Genomic DNA, 14,441 nt, shown 5'->3' with positions numbered 1-14,441 from the left:
ACGTAATCATACTACCAGGACATACTGGAATTGGGGCTTGTGCCAGAGTCTTTTGACTGCTGGTCTAATGCTCTTTTAAAACAGGAACTTTACCTATTTACACTCCCACCCCACTTTTCTGGTGGGAGCAACCATGGAGCCAGGGGTAGAATGGACTATTTATACTACACATATCTATAGTTTGCTTACACATTCAATCAGAGGAAGTAGGCATACACTTAGTTTCTACAGAGTCAAAGTGCTTTCCATCATCTAGGAGGAACAAGACAGTTAAGTGAGAATCAATAGCAGCTAAAAACAGATGGATGAAGGTCATTTAAGGGGCACAGGGAACAATGAAGAGGAACAGCTTTATTTAATAAAGGAAAGATTCAGTGCTGCCCTCCTCTGTGTCTTTGAAAGAGGAAATACGGGATTTCCAAAGAGTCACTTTAGCAATAAATTAAAGCCATGTGGGGAAGCAAGAATAAGTGAATTTTTGGGAAGCTATTTAATCAATACCCTAGTTTGGCCAGGAGATAAGAAGCACAGGAAAGATGGAGTTGGTCTTGACTATGGTTTGTACCCCACCATCTTGATGCTCAGAGCACAGAGAAGCAGCTGACACAAAATCAGTGTATCTTCTCTGAATAGTTGTACCCAGAAAGAAGGAAACAATCATGTGATAAAGCATCAGGAGACAATAACTCTGCCAATCACTAGCTGTAAGACCCTGGGCAATCATTTTGCCTCTCTGAATCTATGATGCCCTTAGAAAAGCTATACAGATATGAGTCCCATTGGTGATGAGTGCTCACATCTGAATAGCACCCATAGTTCATTAAATACTGTGACATGTTCTCAAGTGTCTGTGCAGGGGATTCAGAGTTAAGAGACCTGGAATCATATTCTATCACTAGCTGTAAGTGAGTAACATCATTTGTTCTTACCCATAAAATGCAGCATCTAGGGAGGATCAAATAAGAGGAAAAAATGTGAAAGTGTGTTTTGCATTATGAAGTATCAAATATAAATAGTGTACTCATAACAATTATCATTTCCCTTATCTTGGAACCAGGCACAGTGACTCAAACTTATAATCCCAGCACTTTGGGGGGCCAAGGTGGGAGGATCACTTCAGGCCAGAAGTTTGAAACTAGCCTGAGCAACATAGAGAAACTTTATCTTTCCAAAACATTTTTTTCTTAACTAGCAAGGTGTGGTGCTGCATGTCTCTAGTTCCAGCTACTCTAGAGGCTAAAGAGGGAGGATTGCTTGAGACCAGGAATTCAGGGCTGCAGTGAGCCTTGATTGCACCACTGCACTCCAGCCTGGGTGACAGGGTAAGACCGTGACTTAAAAAAAAATAGATCAATAGTTTCCAGTTATCTGTGAAATGAAAATTATACCCCTTTACGTAGCCTACACAGCCTACCAGTATTTGGTTCTTTAGATTATGCTCCACCAACAGTAAATTGCTTATAGTCCCCTCAGTCCACAAGTCTGTCTCCTACTTGTCCCCTTTATTCAAGCTGTTCTCTCTTTTTGAAATAACTTCTATATTCCTACCTGTTAAATGCTTTCTGCCCTGATGTTCCTGTCTACCCTGCTTTTCTCCCATGATCCTTTACCCACTTTGTTTATGTTTGTGGCCTCAGTGCTGACATGATATATAGTGAGTGTTTTTAAAAAATCTTTAGTGTGACAAAAAGCACATAAGTGGACCCTCTTAACAATTTTAAGTGCACAATACAGTGTTTTTTTAACTACATGCGTATTGTTTTTATCTTGCATGACTGAAACTCTTAAACCATTAAACAGTAACTTTCCATTTGCCTTCTTTTCAGCCCCTGACAACCATCATTATACTTACTATTTCTATGAGTTTGATTAATTTAGATTCCTTATATAAGTGGAATCATCTAGTATATGTCTTTTTGTGGTTGACTTCACTTAGCATGTCCTCAAACTTCATCCACACTTAGTGTATGGCAGGATTCCTTTTTTAAGACTGAATAATATTCCATTGTATATATACTATATTTTCTTTGTTCATTTATTGATGGACATTTTAGGCTTCTACAACTTGGCTATTGTATATCATGCTGCAGTGAATGTGGGTGTACAAATATCTGAGATCCTATTTTCAACTATTTTGGGTATATACCCAGGAGTAGAGTTCCTGGATCATACTGTAGTTCTACTTTAAATTAATTTTGAGGAGCCTCCATACTGTTTTCTATAGAGGCTATGTCATTTTATAGTTCCACCAAGAGTGCACAAAAGTTCATTTTCTCTACATTCTTTCAAAAATTAATTGTTTCTTTTTTTTTAATAGTAGCCATCCTAATGGATGGAAGGTGATGTCTCATTGCGATTTTGATTTGCATTTTTCTGATTAGTGATGTTGAGCATCTTTTTGTATGCTTGCTGGCTGTTGTATATCTACTTTTAAGAAATGTCTGTTCAACTCTTTTTCCCATTTTTAAAATCATATTATTTGTTTTTGATTTGTAGGGGTTCCTTATATAATCTGGATATTAACTCCTTATTGATATTTTCTTTGCAAATATTTTCTCTCATTCTAAGGGTTGCCTTTTCACTCTGTTGGTTGTTTCTTTTGCTATGCAACAGTTTTAATGTTTGATGTCATCCCATTTGTCTATTTTTGCTTTTTTTTAACCTGTGCTGTTGATGTCAAATCTAAGAAAGCATTGCCTATGGCAATGTATAAAGCTTTTCTACTGTTTCTTCTATGAGTTTTATAGTTTAAGGTCTTATATTTAGCTCTTTATCCCATTTTGAATTGATTTTTGTTTTAAGATAAGATTCCATTTTTGTTCTTTTTCATGTGGATATCTAATTTTCCCAACACCTATTGTTGAAGAGGGTATTCTTTCCCCGTTCTGTAGTCTTGGCAGCCTTGTTAATGATCACTGACTATATATGTGAAGGTTTATTTTTTGGCTCTCTATTCTGTTTCATTGATCTACATGTCTGTCTTAATGCCAGTACCATACCAATACTGTAGCTTTGTAATATGTTTTGAACTCAGGAAGTGTGAAGTCCCCAGCTTTGTTCCTCTTTCTCAAGATGATTTTGATCATTTGAGGTTGTTTGATATTCTATACAGGCAAATAGCAAATATATATGGATGTATTGCAAATGGCAAAGTGCTCTTAGAATAATGAATGAATTATTCATCATTAAATTATTGATTTCCATCTAAGTTCTTACTGCACTTGAACATCTTATCTGAGTTTTGTATTTTAGCAATAGCTCTTCTTAAATATAACTCTCATTCACAGTGTCTCATTTATACAAATGTAGCTGTGTATTAGCAGTTATTTTACTGCTAAGAAGAGCCCTTTGTTGGATAGCATCTCCTGAGAGAATTAAAGTGTCACTTTACTCTTCCCTTGGTTGTCATTGTAATTAATTTTCATTCATTGTACTTTTTTTGGAGGGGGGTACTCATTGGTTTCTAATGAGATGGGATGGGATTTTCCATCTCTCCCACACTCATTCCCTATATACATGAACTCTCTTTCTGGCTAGGAATAGAGTACAAATTCAGGAAACTGTTTTCAAATTTAAATTTACCAAATCTAACCAGCCCTTTGGGAAGGTGGGAGGGAGAGCAAATATCCTCAGTGTAAATTGCTGAGGATTACTTAATTAAAACGTTACAAAATTAGATTCAACTTTATACTAGAAATTTCAAACAAATTTCTTTGTTAAGAAAGCTGTAATGACTTCTTGAGTGACATTTAATTTTTATTTTTTAAAGATCTGGCATACAATGTCACTGCATTTTAAATAAAACTTAAGAAGTTATTTCTTATTTGTTGAACACAGATGTTTTTGCACTTCAGTACACTCACATGCATTCTAAGAAATTGCATTAAGTTTTATTCATTGCACATTAAAAAGGACTTTGACAAAGTAGAACATGATCAGAATTGGAAAATACTGTGAAACTTTTGAACTGTCAAGAGTTAAAATCCTAGTGCTGTCATTTTTAAGCTATGCTGCCTTGAGCAACTCACTTAAGCTTTCTGATATGTCAATTCCTTGTTTTTAAATTAGACTAATATGTAAGGTGTTCCCCAGCAAGAGAATAAAATGAACTTCAGCCAAGTTAAGAGAATATGGAGTGAACAGGAAGTTAACAGGGAGATGCAGGACCAATTCCAAGAAGAGGAGTCATTGCTCAGAGTGCTTCCAGATCCTAGGAGAATGGGAAGGGGATAAAGGTTCAAAAGTGAGAATGGAGATGGTGGGTCTGTCAAGCCCATCTAATATAGAGCGCTTTTTTAAGGGAATATATCTGTGCTATTGGGATATGTAGATTTAGTCTCCCTCTTTTTTTTCCTGTTATCCATCTCCTAAAACCCTTGGACTATCTGGAGCAATGAGAATAAGAGTACCTTTTGTATGTTAATGAGGTGGCTGACACCACCTACATAGCTTCCAAATGGGGGGTGTTCACAGGAAAGATCAAGTTGCAATTAGAAGATTGGGCTTTTCAACACCACCCCGCAACCTCTAGGGAGGGGAGAGGGGCTGAAGGTTAACCTGATCACCAATGGCTGATGATTTAGTCAATCATGCCTATGTAATGAAGTTTCCATAAAATTCCAAAAGGACTGGGTTCAGCGAGTTTACAGATTGCTAAGCACATGGAAGTAGCCTTGCATCCCTTCCCAAATGCCTTGTCCTATGCACCTCTTCCATCTGTCTATTCATCTGTATCTTTTGTAACACCCATTTTAATAAATGAGTAAACCTATTTCCTTCAGTGCTGTGAGCCACTGAAGCAAATTAATTGAACTCAAAGAGGGGTTATAGGAACCCTGGTTTATAGCCAGTCAGTGAGGAGTGCAGGCCACAACCCATACTTTTGATTGGCATCTGAAATGAGAGAGGCAGTCTTGTAGTACTGAGCCTTCAACCTGTGGGATCTGACACTGTCTTCAGACAGATAGTATCAGAATCAAATTAGAGGACACCTCACTGGCGTTTACTTGAAAATCCATTGCAGAATTGATTGCTTGCTTGATGTATGTGGGGCAAAACCCCTAGACAGCTGTTGTCAAAAGCGTACTGTGGTGTGAGAGTACAGTAGGAAGAAACAGTTTAGGTTCTTTTTTTAAATTGTACTTTAAGTTCTGGGGTATATGGGAAGGATGTGCACATTTGTTACATAGGTATACACATGCCATGGTGGTTTGCTGCACCCATCAATCCATCATCTACATTAGGTATTTCTCCTAATCCTATCCCGCCCTTAGCCCCCCACCCCCCAACAGGCCCCAGTCTGTGATGTTCTTCTCCCTGAGTCCATGTGTTCTCATTGTTCAGCTCCCACTTGTGAGAACATGCAGTGTTTGGTTTTCTGTTCTTATGTTAGTTTGCTGAAAATGATGGTTTCCAGCTTCATCCATGTCCCTGCAAAGGACATGACCTCATCCTTTTTTATGGTTGCATAGTATTCCATGGTGAATATGTGCCACATTTTCTTTATCCAGTATATCATTGATGGGCATTTGGGTTGGTTCCAAGTCTTTGCTATTGTTGAAAAATGCCATAATAAAATACGTGCGCATGTGTCTTTGTAATAGAATGATTTATAATCCTTAGGATATATATCCAGTAATGGAATTCCTGGGTCTAATGATATTGCTAGTTCTAGGTCCTTGAGGAATCGCCACACTGCCTTCCACAATGGTTGAACTAATTTATACCACCAACAGTGTAAAAGTGTTCCTATTTCTCCACATCTTCTTCAGCATCTGTTATCTCCTGACTTTTTAATGATCACCATTCTAACTGGCATGAGATGGTATCTCATTGTGGTTTCATTTTGCATTTCTCTAATGACCAGTGATAATGAGCTTGTTTTTTTATGTTTGTTGCCTGCATAAATGTCTTATTTAGAGAAGTGTCTGTTCATATCCTTTGCCCACTTTTTGATGGGGTTGTTTGTTTTTTTCTTGTAAATTTGTTTAAGTTCTTTGTGGATTCTGGGTATTGGATCCTTTGTCAGATGGGTAGATTGCAAAAATTTTCTCCCATTTTGTAGGTTGCCTTTTCACTCTCTTGATAGATTATTTTGCTGTGCAGAAACTCTTTATTTTAATTAGATCTCATTTGTCTATTTTGACTTTTGTTGTCGTTACTTTCAGTGTTTAAGTCATGAAGTCCTTGCCCATGCCTGCATCCTAAATGGTATTGTCTAGGTTTTCTTCTAGAGTTTTCATGGTTTTAGGTCTTATGTTTAAATCTTTAATCTAGCTTGAGTTAATTTTTGTATAAGGTATAAGGAAGGGATCCAGTTTCAGCTTTCTGCACATGGCTAGCCAGTTTTCCCAACACCATTTATTAAATAGGGAATCTTTTTCCCATTGCTTGTTTTTGTCAGATTTGTCAAAGATCAGTTAGTTGTAGATATATGGTATTATTTCTGAGGCCTCTGTTCTGTTCCATGGGTCTACATCTCCAGCTTTCTTTGTTTTTGCTTAGGATTGTCTTGGCTATGCGGGCTCTTTTTTGGTTCCATATGAAATTTAAGGTGGTTTTTTTTCCAATTCTGTGAAGAAAGTCAGTGGTAGCTTGATGATCTATAAATTGCTTTGGGTAGTATGGCCATTTTCATGATACTAATTTTTCCTAACCATGACATGGAATGTTTTTCCATTTGTTTGTGTCCTCTCTTATTTCCTTGAGCAGTGGTTTGTAGTTCTCCTTGAAGAGGTCCTTCACTTCTCTTGTAAGTTGTATTCCTAGATATTTTATTCTCTTTGTGACAATTGTAGAAGTTCACTTATGATCTGGCTCTCTCTTTGTCTGTTATTGGTGTATAGGAATGCTTGTGATTTTTGCACATTGATTTTGTATACTGAGACTTTACTGAAGTTGCTTATCAGCTTAAGGAGATTTCGGGCTGAGATGATGGGGACTTCTAAATATACAGTCATGTCATCTACAAATAGAGACAATCTGATTTCTTCTTTTCCAAATTGAATATCTTTCATTTCTTTTTCTTACCTGATTGCCCTGGCCAGAACTTCCAATACTATGTTGAACAGGAGTGGTGAGAGAGGGTATCCTTGTCTTGTGCTGGTTTTCAAAGGGAATGCTTCCAGTTTTTGCCCATTCAGTATGATATTGGCTGTGGGTTTGTCATAAATAGCTTTTATTATTTTGAAATATGTACCATCAGTAACTAGTTTATTGAGAGTTTTTAGCATAAAGCGCTGTTGAATTTTGTCCAAGGCCTTGTCTGCATCTATTGAGATAATCATGTTTTTTTTTTTTTTTTTTTTTTTTTTTTTTTTTTTTGTCATTGGTTTTGTTTATGTGATGGATTACGTTTATTGATTTGTGATGGTGAACCAGCCTTACATCCCAGGGATGAAGCCAACTTGATTGTGATGGATAAGCTTTTTGATGTTCTGTTTGATTTTATTTGCCTGTATTTAATTGAGGATTTTAGCATCATTGTTTATCAGGGATATTGGCCTGAAATTTTCTTTTTTAGTTGTGTCTCTGCCAGGTTTTGGTATCAGGATGATGCTGGTCTCATCAAATGAGGAATTAGGGAGGATTCCCTCTTTTTCTGTTATCTGGAATAATTTCAGAAGGAATGATACCAAGTCCTCTTTGTACCTCTGGTAGAAGTCAGCTGTAAAACTGTCTGGTCCTCGACTTTTTTTAGATGGTAGGCTATTAATTGCTGCCTCAATTTCAGAACTTGTTATTGTCTATTCAGATATTCAACTTCTTCCTGGTTTAGTCTTGGAAGGGTGTAAGCGTCCAGGAATGTATCCATTTCTACTAGATTTTCTGGTTTGTCTGCATAGAGGTGTTTGTAGTATTTTCTGATGGTAGTTGGTATTTCTGTGAGATTGGTGGTGCTATCCCCTTTATCATTTTTTATTGCATCTATTTGATTCTTTTTTCTTCTTTATTAGTCTGGCTAGTGATCTATTTATTTTGTTGATCTTTTCAAAAAACCAACTCCTGGATTCATTGATTTTTTTGGAGGGTTTTTCATGTCTCTGTGTCCTTCAGTTCTGCTCTGATCTTAGTTATTTCTTGTCTTCTGCCGAGTTGGTTTGTTTTGCTCCTCTAGTTCTTATAATTGTGACATTAAAGTATCGATTTTAGATCTTTTCTGCTTTCTCTTGTGGGCATATCCCAGAGATTCTGGTAAGTTTTATCTTCATTCTCATTGGTTTCAAAGAACATCTTTTTTTCTGCCTTCATTTTGTTATTTATTCAGTAGCAGGTTGTTCAGTTTCCATATGGTTGTGTGGTTTTGAGTGAGTTTCTTCATCCTGAGTTCTAATTTGATTGCACTGTGTTCTGAGAGACTGTTATGATTTCCATTCTTTTGCATTTGCCGAGGAGTGTTTTACTTCCAATTATGTGGTCAATTTTAGAATAAGTGTGATGTGGTGCTGAGAAGAATCTATATTCTGTGGATTTGGGGTGGAGAGTCTGTAGATGTCTATTAGATCTGCTTGGTCCAGCTCTGCATTCAAGTCTTAGATATCCTTGTTAATTTTCTGTCTCATTGATTTAATATTGACAGTGGAGTGTTAAAGTCTCCCACTATTATTTTGTGGGAGTCTAAATCTCTCTGTAGGTCTCTAAGAACTTGCTTTATAAATCTGGGTGCTCCTGTATTGAGTGCATATACATTTAGGTTAGCTCTTCTTGTTGCATTGATCCCTTTACCATTACGTAATGCCCTTCTTTGTCTCTTTTGATCTTTGTTGTTTTAGTCTGTTTTATCAGAGACTAGGAATGCAGCACCTGTTTTTTTTTTTGTTTTTTTTTTGCTTTTTGTTTTTTTTTTAGTTTCCATTTGCTTGGTGAATATTCCTCCTTCCCTTTATTTTGAGCCTATATGTATCTTTTCAGATGAGATGTGTCTCCTGAATACGCACACCAATGGGTCTTGACTATTTATCCAATTTGACAGTCTGTGTCTTCTAATTGGTGCATCTAGCCCATTTCCATTTAAGGTTAATATTGTCGTGTGAATTTCATCCTGCCATTATGATGCTAGCTGGTTATTTTGCCCATTAGTTGATGCAGTTTGTTCATAGCATTGATTGTCTTTACAATTTGGTATGTTTTTGCAGTGTCTAGTAGTGGTTGTTCCTTTTCATGTTTAGTGCTTCCTTCAGGAGCTCTTGTAAGGCAGGTCTGGTGGTGACAAAATCTCTTAACAGTTGCTTGTCCACAAAGGATTTTATTTCTTCTTCCTTATGAAGCTTAGTTTTACTAGATATGAAATTCTGGGATGAAAATTCATTTCTTTAAGAACGTTGACTATTGGTCCCCACTCTCTTCTGTCTGGCAGGGTTTCTGCAGAGAGATTGGCTGTGAGTCTGATGGGCTTCCCTTCGTGGGTAACCTGACCTTTCTCTCTGGCTGCTCTTCGCATTTTTTTCCTTCCTTTCAACCCTGGTGAATCTGATGATTACGTGTCTTTGGGTTGCTCTTCTCAAAGAGTATCATTGTGGTGTTCTCTGTATTTCCTGAATTTGAATGTTGGCTTGCCTTGCTAGGTTGGGGAAGTTCTGGATAATATCCTGAAGAGTTGTTTCCCAACTTGGTTTCATTCTTCCAGTCACTTTCCAGTACACCAATCAAACATAGATTTGGTCTTTTCATGTAATCCCATATTTCTTGTAGGCTTTGTTCATTTCTTTTCACTCTTTTTTCTCTAATCTTGTTTTCTCACTTCATTTCATTGAGTTGATCTTCAATCTCTGATATCATTTCTTCCACTTGATCTATTCAGCTATTGAAACTTGTGTATGCTTTATGAAGTTCTCGGTGGGTGTAGGGGCATTTGCCATTGCTTAGGCTTCAGTAGGTGGTATTAACATCACAGTGTAAACAAAGCTGCCTGGAAATTCAAAGTGGGTGGAGCCCATGGCAGCTCAGCAAGGCCTCTACAGGCAGACTGTGTCACTAGATTCCCTCCTCATTGGGCAGGGCATATCTGAAAAAAGGCAGCAGCCTCTCAGGGACTTATAAATAAAGCCTCAACCTTCCTGGGACAGAGTACCTGTGAAAAGGAGTGATTGTGGGTGTAGCTTCAGCAGACTTAAATGTCCCTGCCTGGCAGCTCTGAAGAGAGCAGTGGATCTCCCAGCACAGCATTCAAGCTCTGATAAGTGACAGACTGCTTCCTCAAGTAGCTCCCTGACCCCCACGTATCTTGACTGGGAGACATCACCCAGTAGGGGCCAACAGACATCTCATACAGGAGAGCACTGGATGGCATCTAGCAGGTACCCTTCTGGGATGAAGCTACCAGAGGAAGGAACAGGCAGCAATCTTTGCTATTCTGCAGCCCCTGCTGGTGATTCCCAGGCAAGCAGGGTCTGGAATGGACCTCCAGCAAACTCCAGCAGACCTGCAGCAGAGAGGCCTGACTGTTAGAAGGAAAATTAACAAACAGAAAGAAATAGTTTCAACATCAACAAAAAGGACGTCCACTCAGAGACCCCATCCAAAGGTCACTGACATCAAAGACCAAAGGTAGATAAATCCATGAAGATGGGAAGAAACCAGAGCAAAAATGCTAAAAATTCTAAAAACCAGAATGTCTCTTCTCCTCCAAGGGATCACAACTTGTCAGCAAGGGAACAAAACTGGCTGGAGAATGAGTTTGACAAATTGACAGAAGCAGATTTCAGAAGATTGGTAATAACAAACTTCTCTGAGCTAAAGGAGCATGTTCTAACCCAATGCAAGGAAGCTAAGAACCTTGAAAAAAGATTAGACGAAATGCTAACAAGAATAACCAGTTTAAATAATAACATAAATGACCTGATGGAGCTGAAGAAGACAGCACGAGAACTTCTTTTTTTTTTTTTTTTCTCTGCAAAGTATCTGAAATGAGTTTCGGGTAGGAACATAAGGGTGGAAGTGAGAAAGTGAGGTAATATGGAAAGGAGAAGATCAACATTTTGGGAGGTGGAAGTGGGAAGATCACTTGAAGCTAGAAATTCAATACCAGCCTGGACAACAAAGAAAGATTCCATCTCTGTAGAAAAAAATTAATCAATTAGCCAGTTGTGGTGGTGTATGCCTGTAGTACCAGTCACTCCATAGGTTGGGATGGGAGGATCACTTGAGCCCTGGATTTCAAGGCTGTAGTGAGCTGTTATCACACCACTGCACTCCAGCCTGGAAGACAGAGAAAGACCCTGACTCAAAAAAAGAAAATAGATCACTGGTTCCCAATTATCTATGAAATAAAGGCCATACTCCTTTACAAAACCTACACAGCCTGCCAAGACGTGGTTCTTTAGATTCTGCTCCACAAAAAAGTAAATTGTGTATAATGCCCTCAGTACACAAGTCTGTCTCTTACTTGGCATCTTTAACTTGGCTGTGGTGAGCTATATTCATGCCATTGCACTCCATCCAGCCTGGGTGACAGAGCAAGACTCTGTCTCTAGAAAAAAAAAGAAGAAACAATCTGCAAAACATTAGATAACAATTAACAGTATTACAGGAACAAAACCTCAGATATCAGTATTAACCTTGAATGTAAATGAATTAAATCATCTACTTAAAAGATATAGACTGGATGAATGGAAATAAAATCATGATCCAATTATATGCTGCTTACAAGAAACTCACCTCACTTGTAAAAACACATATGGGAATAAAGTAAAAGGGTGAAAAACCATATTCTATGTAAATGGAAACCAAAAATGAGCAGAAGCAGCTATATTTCTATAAAAAAAAAGACTTCAAATCAAAAACAGTTACAAAAAAAGACAACAAAGGTCATTATATAATGATAAAGAGATCAACTCAACAAAAGAATATAACAATCTATGTTCACCTAGTACAGGAACACCCAGATTCATAAAACAAGTATTAATAACATAAAGATAGACAGCAATATAATAATAATGCAGGACTTCAATACCTGCCTAATAGCATTAGACAGATCATTAAGACAGAAAATTAACAAAGAAACATGGGCCAAAAAAAAATGGACTTTAGACCACATAGACCTAACAGATATTTAAAGAACATTTGATACAACAATTGCAGAATGTATGTTTTTATCATCAGCCCATGAAATATACTCACTGTCCATAGACTATATGTTAGGTCACAGTAAATTTTTAAAAATTGAAATATTTCAAGTATCTTCTCAGACCACAGCAGAATAAACTTAGAAATCAATACCAAGAAGAACTGTCAAAATTGTATGAATACATGGAAATTAAAATACATGCTCCTGAATGATCTTTGGGTCAAGGATGAAATTAAGGTCAAAATTAAAAAATGTTTTGAAATGAATGAATATGGAAACACAAACCTATGAAACACATCAAAAGCAGTGATAAGATGGAAGTTTATATCATTGTCTAAATCGAAAAATAGAAAGATCATAAAATAGCAATATAATGTTGTACCTCAAGGACCTAGAAAAATAAGAACAAACTAAACACAAAGCTACCAGAAAAAATAAATAACAAAGATCAGGGCAGAATAAAATGGAATTGGGACCAAAAAGTTAACATTGATAAACTGTTAGCTAAACTAACCAAGAAAACAAGAGAGAAGACACAAATAACATATCTTTCTCAGAAATGAGAAAGATATTACAACTGATACCACAGAAATATAAAAGATAATTAGAGAATACTATGGACAACTATACTCTCACAAACTAGGAAATATGGAGGAAATGGATAAATTTCTGGAAACATAGAACCTCCTAAGATTGAACCAGGAAAAAATAAAAATCCTGAACAGACCAGTAATACAATATTACTGTATAAATAAAAAGCAGTAATAAAAATAACAGTGAAGTTTAAGGTCAGGGACTCTGGGTGGTGGTGATACATCACCAATCTATCATTGTTGCGTCTGTTTTTTTTTTTTTTTTTTTTTTTCATAATCCTACAAGTGCTGTTGTGAGTATTAAATAGTAGAATGTTTGTGAAAGACAGTGTCCTTTAGAGCATTGGTTTTGTCTGTATAAGGTTACTATTCGTATTAGGATAGCTGGCTAATACTAAAGTGCCCTTTTACAAAGGACATGAGCAGACACTTCTCAAAAGAAGACATACAAGACAACATGTTTATAAATATATATTTATATGTTGACATACATGTATATAGAACAAATATATAAAATATGCAAGCAAATATATATAAAATACTCAACATCACTAATCATCAGAGAAATACAAATCAAAACCACAATGAGATACCATCTCATCCCCATCAGAATGACTATGATTAAAAAGTCAAAAAATAACAGATGCTGATGAGGTTGCAGACAAAAGAGAATACTTATACATTGTTGGTAGGGATATGAATTAAGGCAGCCACTGTGCAATGCAGTTTGGAGATTTCTTAAGGAACTTAGATCTACCACTTAACCCAGCAATCACATTACTAGGAATATAATGAAAGGAAACCAAATTGTTCTACCAAAAAGATATATGCATGCATTTGTTCACTGAAGCACTATTTACAATAGCAAAGACATAGAACTAACCTAGATGTGCATCAATGATGGATTAGATAAGGAAAATGTGGTACATATAAACCATGGAATACTATGTAGCCATAAAAAAAGAACAAAATCATCTCCTTTGCAGCAACAATGATCAGCTGGAGGCCATTATTCTAAGCAAATTAATTCAAGAACAGAAAAACATATACCACATGTTCTCACTTTAAGTGGGAGCAAATATTGAGTGTTCATGGACATAAAGACAGGAAGAGTACATTCTGGGGACTAATAGAGGGAGGAAGGTGGGAAGTAGGCAAGGGTTGAAAAACTACCTCTTGGGTACTATGCTTACGACATGGGTGATGGGATCATTTGTATCTCACACCTCAGTGACAAGTAATTTACCAGTGTACTTCCTGAACCTAAAATAAAAGTTGAAAAAAGATGCCTTTTCATTCATTTACTCAATAGATATTTATTAAGTATACATAGTATGCCAGCATTAAGAATACTAAGCTGACTAAGACAAACTTAGTTGCTGTCATAATGAAACTTTTCAGCATTATGCACTAAACAAGCATCTTGTGCTAGATGACATGATTGGAGAAGTACAGAGTGTGGTGGGAGACTCTGGAGGAAATGCCACATCTAGTCTGTTGGACAGTGGGGGACATTGATTTAGAGAATATTTTGTAAGTGGAGACTTCTTTCTCTCAACATACAGGACCTTCTTTGTATCTGAGTTGGCTGTTAAAGGAACTTTCCATTCCACTAGATAGCAAACTCTTTGAGAGGGCAGGGGCTGTTTCTGATTCATCTCTGTATCTGTCATGCATTGTACTCAACATAAAATGTATACTTAACAATATTTGCTAAATTTAGTAGAGCAAAAGATGTCAGAGCATCCAATTTGGAACCCTTTATGGATATTTCCAGTCCAATT

General features: G+C 36.8%; 1 protein-coding gene across 6 annotated transcripts in view; it reads left to right on the top strand.

The window, feature by feature from the left end:
- The window catches only part of LOC105705079 (BEN domain-containing protein 5), a 1,464,486-nt gene that overhangs the window by 786,295 nt on the left and 663,750 nt on the right, over window positions 1-14,441 (top strand). Inside the window, exon 1 of one of the 6 annotated variants that reach the window (XM_064372325.1) lies at window positions 8,114-8,193. The exons of the other annotated variants lie outside the window; for them this stretch is intronic. The gene's annotated coding sequence lies outside the window, so the exon portion shown is untranslated. Of the gene's footprint in view, window positions 1-8,113; window positions 8,194-14,441 lie in introns of those variants that run through there. 6 annotated transcript variants of the gene reach the window in all.

The sequence above is a fragment of the Aotus nancymaae genome, unplaced genomic scaffold (assembly GCF_030222135.1).
Source record: "Aotus nancymaae isolate 86718 unplaced genomic scaffold, 86718_ANA_hifiasm-v0.15.2.pri h1tg000007l, whole genome shotgun sequence".
Taxonomy (NCBI): Eukaryota; Metazoa; Chordata; class Mammalia; order Primates; family Aotidae; genus Aotus; species Aotus nancymaae.
This window is presented reverse-complemented; position numbering and strand designations above follow the sequence as displayed.